We start from the raw sequence: 13205 nt of genomic DNA on the forward strand, positions 1-13205 counted from the left end.
AATACAGTATGTTGTAAACATTAAAGTATTATACAAATAAAATAAGCCCTCACAAGTGCTCAAGTATTTTTTAACCAAAGAACATATTCCAAAGTCTAGCTCAGAGGTGAAAACACAGGAATTTATAACATTTTAAATTAAATGAGGAAAATCATAAGAAATTTACATAATCATCACTTCAAAATATATGTAATAAACAGGAAACTGAAGAGATAAGTTTCTGCTGTAAAGGTGGATGAACTAAGTCTTGGCCAAGAAACTGTTCAGATGTATAAAAGGAGAAAATAATAGGAACTGATAAAATAATTTTCAAAGTTGACATTGTGTCATTAATATATTGATATGCAATATACTAATATATATTACATTATATTATTAATCTATAATAAAATAATTTTTATGTAATACAATACAAAACTGTATAGTTGTAAGTGGTAATAGAAAGTACAATACAGTACAATGATATGTAATTCATAATCAATTAGTCAAACATAATAAGTAAAATTCTGAGATTATCAAAGATACATATTAATGTGGGAAGATAACAATGAGGTTATACACTGAGTGAATGTTAAGAGGGTATTTGGAATAATTTTAAGACATTATGTTTGACAGTTTAAAGCAAATAGGCATGCTCATGTTTGAGAATTTTTAAAAACTGATAGAAAGGGACATTTAAGAAAAAACCCGGAAAGGTATTATTCATAATGAAAATGTGTCCCCCCAAAAAACCAAAAAAATTCAGGTACAGATTTAATAGTATAAATTTTCTCAAATATTGAGATAATCATGTAAACATTACTAAATTCTTTTCAAAAATTTAATAAATACATCTGATAGAAATTTATGAGTTCATAGATGCTAGAATACATACAAAACAGTATTTACTTGAAGACAAATGAAATTTTTGGTTACACCCTATGGTGGTTTGGATAAAATGTTTCTGCATGTTGAAAACTTGGTCCCCAGTTGGTGGTGCTGTTGGGAAAGTTATGAAACTTTTAGGATACGGAGTCTTGCTGGAGGAAATACACCCCTGGGTGAGCTTTGTTCTCTCTTCTCCTCGTGTTCAGCTGAGATGTAGTCTCTCAGTTTCTGCCTCTTACTTCCATGCCTTTCTCACTGGTATGGTCATCTAGCCCTCTGGAATCATACATAGGCTAAAATAGTCTCACTTAAATTGCTTTTGCCATGCTGTTTTATCCCAGAAACAGAAAAGTAACTATCATACTTCCTTACTATAAAGGTAAAATTAGTAAACATAATGATAGTGTATGAAAAAGGTTAATACATCTGATTCCCAGAAGGCTGGCATCAGAATTCAATTGGAGCTTACCTTAAAAAATAGAATGTACCACATTCAAAATCAATGAAAAGAAATAATGAAGGAGTGAGAAACATGCACATGCATATTTCCAGATAGATAAAAACATTTGCCAAAATCAGAGAAGTTCACACTGAAGTCTGCGCTACCTGGCAGTAGAAAGACATCCACAGCACATAGCTGGTACTGCTCATGGTGCTGAAAGAGTGTTACTCCTGATATGAAGGAGAGGCCAGTTCCACAGAGGTCTTAGCCAGTGCGAGGAGGAGCACAAAGGAATTAAGAAAATCTTAGGAAAAGAAAATATAGTATGCTGGCATGTAACATTCTTATGGACACTAACTCTTTCAAATGTGTCTTGAAAATCTTATATAATAAGAAAATTTAAGCAAATGCATGATTGTAAGATAAAGTATGTATAAATTTATCATAGTTCTACTAACCAATACCAAGCAACAGAAGTGTCACTGTTTTTGAGAATCCAAGAAGCAACAAAAGAATCATCAAAAGCTAAAGATAGAGCTAAAAACAATTGTGTAGAAACTCAGCAATGAAACTAGACATCAGCAAAGAAAATGACACAACACTGGAACAAGTGGAGAGCTTCTCCATGTCAAAAACTGACAAGCAGCACAGCCAGCAGTCCATCCTCCAGAGGGGTCTATATTTTCAGTGTGATGACAAAGCACTATTAATGATCTAGGAAGGACGTAAAAACTCGGAAATAATTTCCACAAGAAGCAACTGGAATAGTTCATATGATCCCACTTTAAGTCATTATCTCCAGAAACCACAGCAATATTAGTGTAAAATTCAAACAGGGCTCTACCCTAAAGCCAGGGTCCAGAAGGGTGACACCAAGACTGCTTAACAGTGAGATGTTCCATGATCGAGTAGCTTGTGACAAATAAGGATGCATTTTAAAAACCAGTTTGCATATTGGATGTTGTTTAATATTAGTGGGAGATATGTTATATTCATTTATGCTGTGAATATTTGCTTAATGAATCAAAGATGCGTTGCATTATTTTATGTTGCATTTACTTAACTCTTTGAAGTAGTGTTACTTTACCTAAAACACCTGATTGGTCTAATAAGGAGCTGAATAATAAATAGCTAGACAGGAGATGGTTAGGTGGAGCTGCCAGACAGAGAGAACAAATAGTAGAAAAAAATTAGGCTCGAAAGAAAGGAAAGAAGAGGGAGGAGCGAGAAGAGAAGAGGGAGAGGAGGACAGTATGTTGAGTTTTTCATCAGGACTGCTGATTCCCAAATAGCCACACAGAGAAAGTGCTCAGTCGATGATAGCTTATGCTTGTTACTAACTTTTACATTTTAAATTAACCCATATTTCTTATCTATGCTCGGACACATGGAAGTATTTTTTTTCAACATGACAAGTTCAACTTCTTTCCACGTCTCCCCATCACTCCTGAGACTCCTCCCTCTTCTTCTTTGAGCTCTTTTTGTCTGCAGACTCATCTAACTCCTACCTATCTATTGGCCAGTCAGTTCTTTTATTAACCAATCAGAGTAATACATATTTACACTGTACAAAAATTGTTCCACAGTAAAAGACACTAGTAGCCAGCCACTGATCCAGTCACAGAAAAAGAAGAAAAGAAAAATATATAGAATAAAAAGTAAAAAACTCAGAGGCACATCATAAAGATAAACGGTATAATTTAAGTTAGAAAAACTGGTTAGAAACAAGCCAACCTAAGGCCAGGCATTCAGAAGTAAAAATAAGTCTTCATGTATTTGTTTGGGAGCCGTGTGGTGGGAACCCAAAGAGTAAAAAACAAAACCAAGCAGAAACAGAAAAAAAAACAACTAACAACTACAGTTGGATGTGTTCCATGTCTAGGGTGTTCCCAAGTCCAAAATAATTTTCACAGACTTAAATATTAAAATAAAAACTATGAGTTTCTAAGAATAAGTGTGAGTGAGGTCATTATCTCTGTGTGGAGCCAGAGTTCATTGCTGACATATGTACAGCATGAAACACTGGGAAAGTGCACACTGAATATTTGCAAATAAAATGTTGGTTCAGGGAAAGGACCATATAAGATGAGCAGTCTGGGGCTAGGTGTATAGATAGAAGTGGGTCCCAGCTGGGCAGGCCAAGGCTGGGATTGCAAACAAACACTCATCACTAATCAGAACAATAGGAATTTCAGTATTTGAATAAACTACCCCATGAACAACATGGGAACTCACTACCAGTCCACTTAGTGGATAGTCAGAAGCTCTAATAAGACACATCACAAAAGGAGATATCCAAATGCCAGACAATGTACAAAAAGATGTCTTGTATATTTAGTCAGCAGAGAGAAATGAAGCAATTATAACAAAAAGTAGTAACAAAAGCGTTCCTTTCCCGGGAGATGATACTCAGGAAATCAGTGCAGTAGGGCACCATGAAAATGGCACTGGCTAAGTCAGGGATGGAGCCAAGTTATCTCCACTATCCTGGGGTCTGCATTGCAATGGAGGCTGCACTTTCACCAAAGGCCTCTTCTGGCTTCTATTCATGGATTCCAACCCTGCCAGATTATCTTTCAAGCTCTTTTGGGGCAATCCATTGTAACAGACCCCCATAGCCTAGCACAAGTGACGCCATGATGAAGGTACCACTCAGGTCATAAACTTAGCACATAGACAGGACCATCTGCCAAAATGAAAGCTAATATTTAGTCCATAGTTCTGGGAAAATCACTTAATAGAGTAACTTTTTTTTCCTTTGGCTTTCCTAGTCCCACTTTGGGCTAACTGTTCTTGCTAACTGAAGTATATTAACCCAGAAAATGGTTTTTGTATTTAAAAACCCCACTCTGAGTAAGGGTTGGGGTTACACTGGGAACCCAAATACCCAATGTAGTGTGCGGCTGGCATTTCTAATGGTATGGCTTTCTATTGAATACTCTTCTCTGTTGAATATCCTACAACACTCACTATGCTCTGTGCACCCAGATGCCTTTCCAGCCTAGAGATACAAATGCCTCAAAAATCAACCCGTGTGAAGCAAAAACAGGAAAAAGTTAATGGAAAAACGAAATAGAAAAAATATACCTTGCAGCTTACGGTTTCTGCGAGTAAATAAGTTGTACTCATTCATAAGCAAATTCTAGCCATAAACAAAGGACATGGAGCCTATAGTTCGTGATCTTAGAGAAGCTAAATAAGAAGGTGAACCCAAAGAAAAACATATATTTATCCTCCTGGATATTGGAAGTTGACAAGATCTTTGGGCAAAAGTTGGGAACAGTGGGGGTGGGGTGGATTGGGGGTAAGGGGAAATGGGGAGAGAGAAGGAAGAAGCAGAGGATTGGGGAGAGCTTGGGGGAATGGGATAATTGAGATGGAGGAAGGGTGGATATGGGATCAGGGAAGAAGGTATCTTAACCAAGGGAGCCATTTTAGGGTTGTCTAGAGTCTTGGCTCTAGAGGGGTTCCCAGGTGACCAAGGCATTTCCCCAACTAGTTCCGTGGGCAGCAGAAGAGAGGGTGCCTGTACTAACCTTATCCTATAGCCACACTGATGAATATCTTGCATATCACCATAGAACCTTCATCCGGCGATGGATGGAGATAGAGACAGAGACCCACATTGGAGCACTGGACTGAGCTCCCAAGGTCCAAATGAGGAGCAGAAGGATGGAAAACATGAGCAAGAAAGTCAGGACTGCAAGGGGTGCGTCCACCCACTGAGACAATGGGACTGATCTAATGAGAGCTCACTAAGGCCAGCTGGACTGGAACTGATGGAGCATGTGATCAAACTGGACTCTCTGAATGTGGCTGACAATGAGGGTTGACTGAGAAGCCAAGGACAATGGCACTGAGTTTTTTTTAATTTAATTTATTTATTTATTAAGGATTTCTGCCTCCTCCCCGCAACCGCCTCCCATTTCCCTCCCCCTCCCCCGATCAAGTCTCCCTCCCTCATCTGCTCGAAGAGCAATCAGGGATCCCTGACCTGTGGAAAGCCCAAGGACCGCCCACCTCTATCCAGGTCTCATAAGGTGAGCATCCAAACTGCCTAGGCTCCCCCAAAGCCAGTACGTGCAGTAGGATCAAAAACCCACTGCGATTGTTCTTGAGTTCTCAGTATTCCTCATTGTCCGCTATGTTCAGCTAGTCCGGATTTATCCCATGCTTTTTCAGACCCAGGCCAGCTGGCCTTGGTGAGTTCCCGATAGAACATCCCCATTGTCTCAGTGTGTGGGTGCGCCCTCCCTTCGCGGTCCTGAGTTCCTTGCTCGTGCTCCGTCTCCTTCTGCTCCTGATTTGGACCTTGAGATTTCTGTCCCGTGCTCCTCTGTCTCTGTCTCCTTTCATCGCCTGATGAAGGTTAATATTCATGAGGATGCCTATGTGTTTGTCTTTGGGTTCACCTTCTTATTTAGCTTCTCTAGGAACATGCATTATAAGCTCAATGTCCTTTATTTATGTCTAGAAACCAAATATGAGTGAGTACATCCCATGTTCCTCTTTTTGGGTCTGGCTTACCTCACTCAGGATAGTGTTTTCTATTTCCAACCATTTGTATGCAAAATTCAAGAAGTCCTTGTTTTTTACTGCTGAGTAATACTCTAATATGTATATATTCCATACTTTTTTCATCCATTCTTCCGTTGAAGGGCATCTAGGTTGTTTCCAGGTTCTGGCTATTACAAACAATGCTGCCATGAACATAGTTGAGCATATACTTTTGTTGTATGATAGGGCCTCTCTTGGGTATATTCCCAAGAGTGGTATTGCTGGATCCAGGGGTAGGTTGATTCCGAATTTCCTGAGAAACCGAAACACTGCTTTCCAGAGTGGTTGCACAAGTTTGCATTCCCACCAGCAATGGGTGAGTGTCCCCCTTTCTCCACAACCTCTCCAGCAAAGGCTATCATTGGTGTTTTTTATTTTAGCCATTCTGACAGGTGTAAGATGGTATCTTAAAGTTGTCTTGATTTGCATTTCCCTGATCGCTAGGGAAGTTGAGCATGACCTTAAGTGTCTTTTGGCCATTTGAAGTTCGGCACTGAGTTTTTTTTTTTTTTTTTTTTTTAACAGAACTTGCCTCAAGTTTATTTGTAAAAACAGCATAAGGTCCTGAACATCTGCAAATACTGTGTAGGTGTTCACACCAGTCCATCTGTCTTCACACTGGCAGACTGCGACCTTTTTTATGGGGCCTTCACAGGGGCCTGGGCACCTTTGGGAGCCTGAGCTGCAGCTGAGGCCTCTGCCTTGGCTTGAACCTTGGGCTTTGTTTTTTGGAGCCTACGACCACTGGCCATGTAGCTTCTAATCCGCTTCCCAAGCTTGGGGTGAGCAATTAAAGCCAGACGGGTGAGTTTGCGGGTGGGGCCCTTTGGCACCTTGGGCTTCACCACCTGGGGCTTCACCAGGGCCTTGATGGCCTCCGCACGTGCGCTCATGGCCTTTGCATTATTTGCCTGCATCTTCTTCAGGCCTTTCTTGTTGTGCTTCTTGGCAAAGCGCATGTTCCTCAGGAACTTGGGGTCAACCCCCTTGAGAGATTCGTATCTTTGTGACCGGGGTTTCTTGATGCCGTTTCTGTGCCATTTCCGGGACTGGTTGTGTGTGGTGTGGTTCTTGGACTTGGCCATGGCTGGACGGTAATCGGCGGCTCCCGAAGCGCCTGCGACCGGAAGAGTCGGCACTGAGTTTTGATTCTACTGCATGGACTGACCTTGTGGGAGACTAGTCCAACGTGAAAATATATTTAACCAAAGATCTAAAATGTCCATTAGTAAAAGTATACTACCGAGAATACAGGAGAAAATATTGTTTTAGAAATTCAAGCATTACTTTTATTTTAGGTTACTGTATTGTTCTTTAAATTTTTTTATCTTAAATTTAACTTAGTTACTCAGAGAGAAACACACACACAGACACACGATATATATATTTTAAATAGTCATTTACAACTTATTTTAACCTTAACATTTTCACTAGAAAATCATTTTAATGGCATGATTTTAAATGAGATCTCAGGATACTGCATCTAAAACAAAGAAAGCATGTGGTACCTTAGATATTCAACTGTCTTCAGTACAGGTAAAGTAGATTAATAGTTCTGTTTTCTCACAAATCTATATTACTTACTAAAGATTAAAGTTTTTGTAATAGGTACCTTGAAATAGTGTGTTAGAAATAGTATTTACTTTTCACTAATGTTGTGTGGCATTCAAGGTGGAATAACACATCCAGAAAAGGAGAATGGGCATTTGTAACTTTGTTACTATTATTTTAACTAACAACAAAATGAAACAAAGAAAACAATACCAAGAATCAATGAGACAAAGAGTTGGTTCTTCAAGAAAATCAATAAGATAAACATTTATCCAAACTAACCAAAAGACACAGAGAGAATATTCAAAAACTAAAAAGGGGGACATAACAACAGACACAGAAGAAATCCATGGAATCATTAGGTCATATTTTGAAAACGTGTACTCCACAAAATTGGAAAACTTAAAGGAAATGGACAACTTTCTGGATAAATATCACTTACTAAAATTAAATAAAGACCAGATGAGCAAATTAAATAGACCTATAGCTGCTAACCGGACTTGCTGAACATAGTGGACAATGAGGACTACTGAGAACTCAAGAACAATGGCAAGGGGTTTTTGATCCTACTGCATGTACTGGCTTTGCGGGAGCCTAGGCAGTTTGGATGCTCACCTTACTAGACCTGGATGGAGGTGGGTGGTCCTTGGACTTCCCACAGGTCAGGGAACCCTGATTGCTCTTTGGGCTGATGAGGGAGGGAGACTTGATCAGGGGAGAGGGAGGGAAATGGGAGGTGGTGGCGGGGAGGAGACAGAAATCTTTAATAAATAAATAAATTTAAAAAAATAGAAACAGTATCAAAAGTCTCCCAATGGAAAAAAATGCCCAGGAACAGATGCAGAATTCTACAAGATTTTCAAAGAACTAATACCAATACTCCTCCAGTCGTTTCACACAGTAGAAACAGAAGGAACATTGCCAAATTCTTTTCATGAGGCTACAATTACCCAAAAATACATAAAGACATTAACTAAAAAGAGAATTACAGATCAATCTCACTTATGAAGATTGATGCAAAAACACTCAATAAAATACTGGCAAATCGAATCAAAAAACACAACAGAAAAATCATACACCATGGTCTAATCAGTTTCATCTCAGAGATGCAGGGATGGTTCAACATATGAAAAATCTGTCAATATAGTCCACCATATAAACAAACTGAAAAATAAAAACCGCATGATCGTCTCATTAGATACTGAAAAATCCATTGACAAAATACAACATCCCTTTATAATAAAGGTCTTAGAGAGAGCAGGAATAAAAGGAACTTACCTAAACATAATGAAGGCTATATATAAGGCAAGCCAACGCCAACACCAAACTAAATGGAGAGAAAAATCACAGCAATCCCACTGAAATCAGGAACAAGACAAGGCTGTCCACTCTCTCCATACCTATTCAATATAGTTCTTGAGGTCCTAGATAGAGCAATAAGACACCAAAAGGATCTCAAGGGTATACAAATAGGAAAAGAGGAAGTCAAACTCTCACTATTTGCTGATCATAGTTTACATAAGCAACCTTAAAAATTCTACCAAGGAACTTCTACAACTCATGAACACTTTCAGTAATGTGGCAAGATACAACATTAACTAACAAAAAAAAAAAATCAGTGGCCCTCTTATATATAAACAATAAAGAAGCTAAAGAATAAATCAGAGAAACATCACCCTTCACAATAACCACAAATAGCATAAAATATCTCAGCGTAACTCTAACCAAACAAGTGGAAGACTTGTATGGAAAGTACTTTAAATCTCTGAAGAAAGAAATCAAAGAAGACACCAGAAAACGGAAAGGTCTCCCAGGCTCTTGGGTAGGTAGAATTATCATGGTAAAAATAGGCAATCTTACCAAAAGCAATCTACAGATTCAATGCAATGCCCATCAATATCCCAGCAAAATTCTGTAGAAGAATAAAAATAGATCTATATCTAGCCCCATGCACAAAATTCATATCCAAATAGATCAAAAACCTCAACATAAAGCCAACCACACTGAAACTCATAGAAGAGTAAACAGGAAGAACACTTGAACACATTGGTACAGGAGACCACTTCCTAAATATAAGCCCAGCAGGACAGACACTGAAAGAAATTAATAAATGAGACTTCCTAAAACTGAAAAGTTTCTGTAAATCAAAGGACATGGTCAACAAGACAAAACAGCAGTGTACAGGATGGGAAAAGATCTTCACTAACCCTATATCAAACAGAGGTCTGATCTCCAAAATATACAAAGAACTCACAAAATTTGTCCTCAAAACAACAAATAATCTAATAAAAAAATAGAATACAGACCTAAACAGAGAACTCTCAACAGAGAAATCTAAAATGACTGAAAGACATGTAAGGAAATATTCAGCATCTTTAGCCATGAGAGAAATGTAAATCAAAACAACTTTGAGATTCCATCTTACACCTGTATGAATGGCCAAGATCAAAAATACTGATGACAACATATGCTGGAAAGGATGTGGGGTAAAGGGAACACTTCTGCATTGCTGGTGGGAGTGCAAATTGGTACAGCCCCTTTGGATATCAGTATGGTGATTTCTCAGAAAATTAGGAAACAACCTTCCTTAAGACTCAGCAATAACACTTTTGTGTATGTAACCAAGGGATACTCAATTGTACCACAAGGACATTTGGTCAACTATGTTCACAGCAGCATTGTCTGTCATAGCCAGAACTGGAAACAACCTAAATGCCCCTCAACCAAAGAATGGATAAAGAAAATGTGGTAATTTACACCATGGAGCATTACACAGCAGAAAAAAAATGACATCTTGAAATTTGCAGTCAAATGGATGGATCTGGAAAACAGAATATTTGAGTGAGATAATCCAGACCCAGAGAGACAAATATTATATGTTCTTACTCATAAATGACGTTTAGACACAAAGCATGGAAAACCAGCCTATAATTCATAATACCTTAGAACCTAGACAAAAATAAGGACCCTAAGAGAGACATACATGCTGTTCGGGCTGGGGGGAGACTTAATTGGGGGAGGGGGAGGGAAATGGGAGGCGGTGGCGGGGAAGAGACAGAAATCTTTAATAAATAAATAAATTAAAAAAAATAAAAAAGAAAAGAAAAGAAAAAAGAAAAATATATTTTAATGAAACCATGAATTTTATGTTACCAATTATATGTAAATAAGATAAAAAATATACAGGTAGATATTTAGAATCTCTTTTAGAGGGAGATTCTGTCAAAATGTATGCATATATCATTGAAGGATTATTAAACATTTACTATTTCAAAAGCTATCATATAATGGGTTAAAACGTTAAGAGTACTCAATTTTATAAAGTGATATGTTAGTTATTTATTAGGCCTTAATATATGATGATAATACTAAAATTTGCATTTTAGCTGGACATGCCAAAAAATAAGTTTAGTATAAAACCATAAAAAATGAATTTAAAATTAACAAAGTGACCACTATTTGTTAAAAAAAAATCTTTAAAATAAACAACATATGAAAACAACCAAGAATACGTGAAAACAATTGTCAGACACATGGCATGGTTTTATCAAATTAGGCGAACACAGTTTAGGAAAACAGTAGAAATTTTGCTCTCTTTCTTTTTTCTTTCTTTCTTTCTTTCTTCCTTTCTTCCTTTCTTCCTTTCTTCCTTTCTTCCTTCCTTTCTTTCTTTCTTTCTTTCTTCCTTCCTTTCTTCCTTCCTTCCTTTCTTTCTTTCTTTCTTTCTTTCTTTCTTTCTTTCTTTCTTTCTTTCTTTTTTTCGAGTGTAGCTTTGGTGCCTGTCCCGGAACTAGCTCTTAGACCAGCTGGCCTCGAACTCCCAGAGATCCGCCTGCTTCTGCCTCCAAGTGCTGGGATTAAAGGCGTGCGCCACCACCATCCGGCTCTGCTCTATTTCTTTAAGAAGAAAAACCTAGTAATACAAAAGATCAAAGAGTAAAGTTTGCTATCTAGATATAGGTTCCACTCTCCATTGCTCTCTCCCCTCTTTTGTTCTAAGCAGCTGAGGTAAGTGTGGGTTGTTAATTGTTTCATAGTCTATTTCTTTGGGAGATGACTTGGAGGTCACATCTTGTACCAATTCAGGTCTGGTTGTCTGGCCAGTCATGAACAATAAACCAACTAAAAGAACCAGATTAAATGTAAAAAGCAAAATAATATTTATTCAATGTGGTCACTCTGGGAAGTTGAGTGCCAAATCCAGCAAAGTCCTTGAGTCCACCGACAGGGTCCTGAAGGAAGAGAAAAGTTTAGTAGAGGTCTTGGGCATGCACATCCAATCAGACCTGGTCAGGATAGAGTCAGTACAGTCAGGACCATGCCTGCCTCCTCATTATCTGGATTTTAGTCTCTCACATCCTGTAAGGCAGTTTGACAAGTTTCTAAAATTGTTCTAAATTCTTTTTCAGAAAGACGGGTTTACTCTCTAGCTGGTGCCCTTTCTCTTTTCTAGCATGAGCTTCCAGGAAAAGCTCCACTATCTTTAGGGCCCATTATTTTCAACAGCCTGTTAGTCAGCTTGAGAGATATAAGTATCTCTATAATTGTGACAGGGCAAGGCAGTGCAGACATTCCTTCATCGTGTATGCTTGCTTAGGTCATTTTAGATTTGAGAGAAATTTGATTTCCTTGATGAAAAATCCCATTGAAAACTGCCCATCTCTATTTTAGAAACCCAAGGCCAAGATACCCCAGTTAATTTATCTTAGCGTCTGTTAAGCTGCCTGCTTGCAGAGCCCCACACTCCTTATGGCTGCCAAGTGAGATACCAGGATGTGGATTTGGCCTTAAACACCCTCTAACTTAAATGGTTGGTGCTACACTTGGTTCCCAAATACCAGCTGGAACAAAGCCTCTCAATTATAAACTCTGTCTGAACAGTCCTCTGTGGTGGGCTTCCTGTGACAATAGTTTACTCTGAAGCTATTTTGGGTGACCGTGGCCCAGAAGCACAGACACAGGTTACCCCAAATTCCATGTTCCAATGTGCAAACAATTTTAAAGGATTTTTATAGTGTTATAGAACAAAGAAAGTCATAAATCAGGTCAAGTTTAAAATATATTGGTGAGTACCCCAGAGAGGCAGTTACAATGAGATGAGATGAGCTATTATATAGGTCTAGCTTGCTATGTAATGACGTCCTCTGCTTTTTCGTTGGTTGAATCTGGTTTTCTTCTAAGTTTATAGCTTCAAAGATGTTTATATTTGTTATCATAGAATGCTAGTTCTATGTTAATGGCTTCTCAGAGGTTTTCTTTTTTTTTTAATTATCAGAAGGTCTAAGTTCAGATATATCCCCTAATCCTACAAAATTCCAAATTCCTTACAGTACTGAAGCTTTAACTAGGCCACCAGTCTCTGCAGTCACAGAAACTCCTTCCCGGAATTGCTTGTTCACAGCCAGCCAGAGCTTTTCTTCAGAAATTTTCATTCACAGGTCCCAGAACAAAGTACCATGTAGTTGCTGCTGGTCTGGAAGCTTTGAAAGGACTCATGCAACTGGAGTATTGGCTCACACCTTTAATTCCAGCACTAAAAAAGCATAGACCAGAGCTTGAGGCTAGCCTGGTCTATATATGGTGAGCTCTAAGAAAAATCTTTTTTAAGAAACCAATCCTGTGGGATAACCCTTTTGTACGCTGTGAATATGTATTCCTTTTATTGGCTAATAAAAAAAGCTGCTTTGGCCTATAGCAAGGCAGAATAAGGCCAGGTGGAAAAGCCAAACTGAAAATACAGAGAGGAGAAGGGCAAAGTCTGAAGGGGAAGGCAACTAGCCGCCCAAGA

This window comes from Microtus pennsylvanicus, chromosome 8 (assembly GCF_037038515.1).
Source record: "Microtus pennsylvanicus isolate mMicPen1 chromosome 8, mMicPen1.hap1, whole genome shotgun sequence".
Lineage (NCBI taxonomy): Eukaryota > Metazoa > Chordata > Mammalia > Rodentia > Cricetidae > Microtus > Microtus pennsylvanicus.